We start from the raw sequence: 6,471 nt of genomic DNA, 5'->3' as shown, positions 1-6,471 counted from the left end.
CAATGATCATGAGGAAGGTGAGGGATAAGCCCAGAACTACACGGCAGGACCTGGTCAATGACCTGAAGAGAGCTGGGCCCACAGTCTCAAAGAAAACCATTAGTAACACACTACGCCGTCATGGATTAAAATCCTGCAGCGCACGCAATGTCCCCCTGTTCAAGCGAGCGCATGTCCAGGCCCGTCTGAAGTTTGCCAATGACCATCTGGATGATCCAGAGGAGGAATGGGAGAAGGTCATGTGGTCTGATGAGACAAAAATTGAGTTTTTTGGTCTAAACTCCACTCGCCGTGTTTGGAGGAAGAAGAAGGATGAGTACAACCCCAAGAACACCATCCCAACCGTGAAGCATGGAGGTGGAAACATCATTCTTTGGGGATGCTTTTCTGCAAAGGGGACAGGACGACTGCACCGTATTGAGGGAAGGATGGATGGGGCCATGTATCGCGAGATCTTGGCCAACAACCTCCTTCCCTCAGTAAGAGCATTGAAGATGGGTCGTGGCTGGGTCTTCCAGCATGACAACGACCCGAAACACACAGCCAGGGCAACTAAGGAGTGGCTCCGTAAGAAGCATCTCAAGGTCCTGGAGTGGCCTAGCCAGTCTCCAGACCTGAACCCAATAGAAAATCTTTGGAGGGAGCTGAAAGTCCGTATTGCTCAGCGACAGCCCCAAAACCTGAAGAATCTGGACAAGGTCTGTATGGAGGAGTGGGCCAAAATCCCTGCTGCAGTGTGTGCAAACCTGGTCAAGAACTACAGGAAACGTATGATCTCTGTAATTGCAAACAAAGGTTTCTGTACCAAATATTAAGTTCTGCTTTTCTGATGTATCAAATACTTATGACATGCAATAAAATGCAAATTAATTACTTAAAAATCATACAATGTGATTTTCTGGATTTTTGTCTCTCACAGTTGAAGTGTACCTATGATAAAAATTACAGACCTCTACATGCTTTGTAAGTAGGAAAACCTGCAAAATCGTCAGTGTGTCAAATATTTGTTCTCCCCACTGTACATGTGGTTGGGATTTATTAGTTTATAACACTTAATTTCTGATATTTGAATGTGTTATCCCACAGTCCTACTGTTACTGATCTATCATTCTGACTACTTGTATTTTATTTTGTTGTTTAGTCCATCCATGCGCATTAACATGGTGAATTGTTAATATTTTTATGAACATCAAGGTCTATTGCTCTATTGATTGTAGGATCAAAAAATACCTGTACAATGCATACTATTGAATGTTACAATGCTGCTTAGATGATTTGATCTACACTACTTCAAAATCTTCTCATGTCAATCATTGCGGGAGAAAATGAACTCAAGGTCCCACTTCTCCACTGGTTATGGTAGTTACATTTTGTAGAGCAGTAAGCTATGAACTCAGCTATGCAACTATCTGAAGGGACGCTGTATGTACAAGCTAAACAGAAGTGTATCCCGGTCTATTCTCCAACAGCTTTCCTTTTACATTCCTCTATTCAACTGTGAAGAGTTCCCATATAGGACATGGGTCATAATAAAGAGTGATCAAAGGTATGGACTGTTGATATGATTTTAACAATAGGGCTAGTGTATGGTAGAGATATATTGTGTCATTGTCACGGAAGAAAAAAAACTTGGTAACAGGGTTTCTGGTAGTTTGAGGTCAAAACGTCTCCAAGAATGTGTATGATATATGGAATATGACAAAATGTATGGCAAGGTAGTACAATCAAATGATTAATCTGACGCTTTAATTTAGTAAATAAAAAAATACCCCTATAACATGTAACTTTTAAATAAAAATGTTCTCTACAATATGAAATGCATTTTACTTTTGGCATGGCTCTGGCCTGGTGGTCACGAGTTTTAAATGAATCTATGTTCCATACAGATCATTAAGAAGAGTGTTTTGTTCACATGTTTTATTGATGACAAAAATCCATGTAGCCATCACAAGTTGGCTGACCCACGTTAGTGCAAGCCACCCCAAGGTTTACTTAAAGTGACCCTTTTGAAGGGGACACTAGGACGCGCCCTCCTTCCTTCCTCAGCTTCCATCACGTGGCTGAATGGTACGTAGGCTGCGAGGTGAGCAGGTGTCAGGGCTTTTTGCACGGAATGGTCATCCATCGGTACATAGACAGGAACGTATTTCATCGTTGACCTCGGCTGCAAAGGCAGACAATAGGAATCACTGTCTGTTGGATAGTAGCTGCTTGACATCAGGGTAGGGTAAGCGCATCGTAGCCTGGTCACTGCAGGGCTCTCATTCCAGCAATTAGTTGTTGTCGAAGTCCGACAGGATTTGATTTGCGTCTGCTGCTTCAAACGACCAGTAGTGTGAGGCCTGACCCTTACGCACCGTGGCACATGTATGGCAAGAGGCACGGTGCTCTCTGCGGCGCAGTGGCACAGGTTTATTTGAGGTTGACAAACAGGCGAGTAGTCGTATGCGCACTGATTGTGCAGTAAACCTGGGTGGTGGGTCGGTAATCCGGGGCAATAACTGTAGTCTTGTGACGTAGAATAGTGGCAGGCGCACTCTTGAGGATACCTTCGCTGAGCGCAACAGCATGGCGCATGATATTGTATTGGAACGATTACTTTTCCATGACTCTCGCCCTTACTGATATTTTGACCTCTCCATGCTTCGTTGTCATGGCTGTAGTCATGGTTTGTTTCTGGTGACACTTCATAATCTCTTGGGTGCTCAGTATCTTGATAGCCTGACAGACAAAAACAAAGAGGAAACATCACCAACCCATTTTATTATGCCATCTTTTTATACTGCTGCTCTGATTTATGTATTTAAAAAACATGTTTAATTGATCATTCATGGCAAGAAGACAATTAAGTACATTTTTCGAAATACCTTGTTCAGAATGCACAACTGCTGCAGCGTTGAGTGAGCGTCTCTCATCCGTGCACCCTGAAGGTCTAGCGGCTGAGCTCCGGGTGAAGGATTTCCCTGGCACTTGTGCCCATGCATCGATCCGAACTCTTCGTCGGTTAGTGGTCGCAATGACCTGTGTTTTGACACCGTGGCTTTCCCTCTTAGGTCCGGTCGTTGTTGCTGCAGCTCTTTGTCCACCGGGAGACCGTGAATGTGGAATTGTGGAAGCATCTCCTCTTGGAGATGGAAGCCCTTCGGTCATTAGTATTGTTTCACGTTGTTCTGGGGCTTTGCTGAGGTCGTGGACTAACTCTCTTATCTCGTCGACATGTTTACATGGTGTGTCGCGTGTTTCTTTGTAATTTGGTGTGATTAGAGTTACCTTGTTCTCAGTGCATGGATTACTGGCCGCCTGGACAGGTGCGTCTCCGACCGTCCCGTTTTCCGAACCTCCGCTTGATCGTGTATTGGCGGGCTTGTTGGGGGCTCCACCTCGTTTGACTTCAACTTCTTGCCCTCGTGCGTTCACCGACTGATGTTTTACACTGCTTGATTTAAGTCTCCAGTCAATTGTAACAGGCGAAATACCCGGTTGACTTACCACGAGGGCAGATTTGGGTCGTGCGTAATTATCTTGGCGACCGTTGATCTGTACATTGCTCTCCGTTATAAGTGTAGCTAGGACTGCGTCCCCCTTCGCTGTGGACGGAATCCTATTGACCCTATCTGGAATTGAACGTGATGGTGATGTCGGTTCCTCCCTGGTTAATCTCGAGAGCTCTGGTCGTATGCCTTCGAAACCAATCATTTTCAGTTCTTCCTCAAAACCATCGTCGTGTAAACTCTCGGCTAAAAAGAAAGAACCTATGCACGTTAGAGAAGTCTACTCACAGAGATCCAATAAATCTATATGGAATTGTATGGAAGTACTTTTGTATTTGATGTTATAGGCTAGTGATTGTACTACACGTCAATTTAATCATGTGACAAAGGCATTCTTGGTATAATGAAATGTGATTCCTGCCTTGTTCCTTACCCCTATCTTTGTGGAAATCTACCACAAGCTTCTTTATCCCAAAGGACGGGTTCTCTAGATGCAAGAAAAACATCTCAATCATTGTCAATGCATAATCCATGCAATGCATAATGGTGGAGTCCATTTGTTCCTACCATTTTTGAATTTCTTCAGCTCTGTCAGATAGTAAAGAGCGAAGAGTTTAATGTTGTCTGGTCTCTTTTTCAGTACAGCCCGGGACAAACCCTCCAGCATGGTAGTCAGACCATAAGGAAGGATGACATCATATTGCCCCCTTGACATGCTTATGGGTCGCCAAAGCCTCAAAGATTCAGAATAAATATTGGTAGGGGTTGCTATTAGATACACACGAAGACATAGCCTATTTTCCACAGCCACTGATCTTCCACAGCCACTGATCTAAAGTACCAAATTTGAGCTCACCTGAAAATAGTCCAGCCACAGATTAGTCAAGAATTACATGCAAATACCAGATAAATGACGCATTCAATGTTATTTAGCTATGTTCTGCAGACATCAAACACACGTTGTTACTTTTGAGACCGCCAGACTACATATCTATAGCTCGCCAGACTTCTACAGTTCGATCTGCAGTTATGTCATAATAACTTCATAATACGCTACCATTCTGAAATATAATTTTGAGGGCATGTCACAGTTCAATGTTGTCAACGCTACTACAAACAAAATATGGCTAGATTGTGGTGAAATAATGATCATTCATAGTTAAAGTTTTGAATTAGAAATAGAAAATAAGACCCGCCGCACAGGCGGACACATTTAACGTCAACACCAAGGACAGCGTCATTGTGAAAATCGACAGCGCTGTGGTTCTGTGGACGTAACCTAGCTACTCTTTATAGTTTATAATGGACACCAGACAAAACTACATTATTTGTCAAGGAAAAGTTGATTAAATTCTAGAAAAAGGAGTCTTGAGGATGGGTGAAGCATTCCCTCATGGTGGAAGAACCTCTTCTCCTGAATGAGTGACATACTCAATTTAAGCTGGTGTTAGATCTTCCATGGGTGCTGCTCATTGCTACATGTTATAGATTAAAACAACAATATTCCATTCTAATAAAATATGTAAAGGACTGCACCATGCTTAGTTGGGGTGAAATGTTACTGATAAGATAAACTATTTCTAAATCAATCTTACTTGGAACAAAGACATGGTTGGGTAGCCTTCCCCATGAGCCTGCCCCATACCGGTCAATGGCCATTGGACATCATCTGTTGCCTGTTGGGACATGGTCTGGGGAAACATTGTGGCTCTTTGCACTGAGGCAACGGGGTAAACATCGGCCCGTGGCCATGTCTGGAGCTGGCATTTGCCAGTACTGGGTATGTGCTCTGGGGCCTGTTGAGCCTGCTATGACTCATCTAGGAGCTGTTCTGGAACACAGTCCCCTGGTAGGGTGGGTATTGCTGGGTTTACATCGCAGAGGGGTTTCCTGTGGCTTCCTGGGGTGCCCTAGGGAACGCTATCCATGTTGACAGGTAGTCCTGCCAACTCTAGATTTTCAGCAGTGTTACATTTCAGAAGCAGTTTGGCCTTTTCAATGCCTTTGAAAATGGCAAGGTTACCTGCAGTCTGTTTCTCAATCTTCTGGGTTTCATTGTCCGATTTTGTGTCAGTTGAGATGTCATTTTTATCCTCCTTGGTTTTTACTTTCTGTTTGGTGATTGGTGGTCGTGTGGCCTAAATCTCAGACTTCCCCTTTAGACACAGATGTAAATGAACTGTTGCCGCCTTGATGAAAGACTGGGGCTACTATGGAATGAAACAGATTTAACTTTCCTGGTCCATCATTAAGCGGGCCCACCTCTTTGAAATGAAAGAAAAACTGGTGCACTTTTTATGTAAATAAGAATACTGAGATTCATTTTGTTGAAGTATTTGTGTTAATAATTTAACACAAGTTATTTGTCTCACACTGGCCCGTCAGTCACGTTGCTGTACAGCTGTCAGCTGGTTAGCTAGATAGCTAGCAATCGAAGTCAGCCAGTCAACTTCCAGTTCCACGGACAGCGCCAGAGACACCAGGTCTATATCACAGTAGCTTCAGCCCCATGGACAGCGCCAGAGACACCAGGTCTATATCACAGTAGCTTCAGCCCCATGGACAGCGCCAGAGACACCAGGTCTATATCACAGTAGCTTCAGCCCCATGGACAGCGCCAGAGACACCAGGTCTATATCACAGTAGCTTCAGCCCCATGGACAGCGCCAGAGACACCAGGTCTATATCACAGTAGCTTCAGCCCCATGGACAGCGCCAGAGACACCAGGTCTATATCACAGTAGCTTCAGCCCCATGGACAGCGCCAGAGACACCAGGTCTATATCACAGTAGCTTCAGCCCCACGGACAGCGCCAGAGACACCAGGTCTATATCACAGTAGCTTCAGCCCCACGGACAGCGCCAGAGACACCAGGTCTATATCACAGTAGCTTCAGCCCCACGGACAGCGCCAGAGACACCAGGTCTATATCACAGTAGCTTCAGCCCCACGGACAGCGCCAGAGACACCAGGTCTATA

This window comes from Salvelinus alpinus, chromosome 6 (assembly GCF_045679555.1).
Source record: "Salvelinus alpinus chromosome 6, SLU_Salpinus.1, whole genome shotgun sequence".
In the NCBI taxonomy this organism is placed as follows: Eukaryota; Metazoa; Chordata; class Actinopteri; order Salmoniformes; family Salmonidae; genus Salvelinus; species Salvelinus alpinus.
This window is presented reverse-complemented; position numbering follows the sequence as displayed.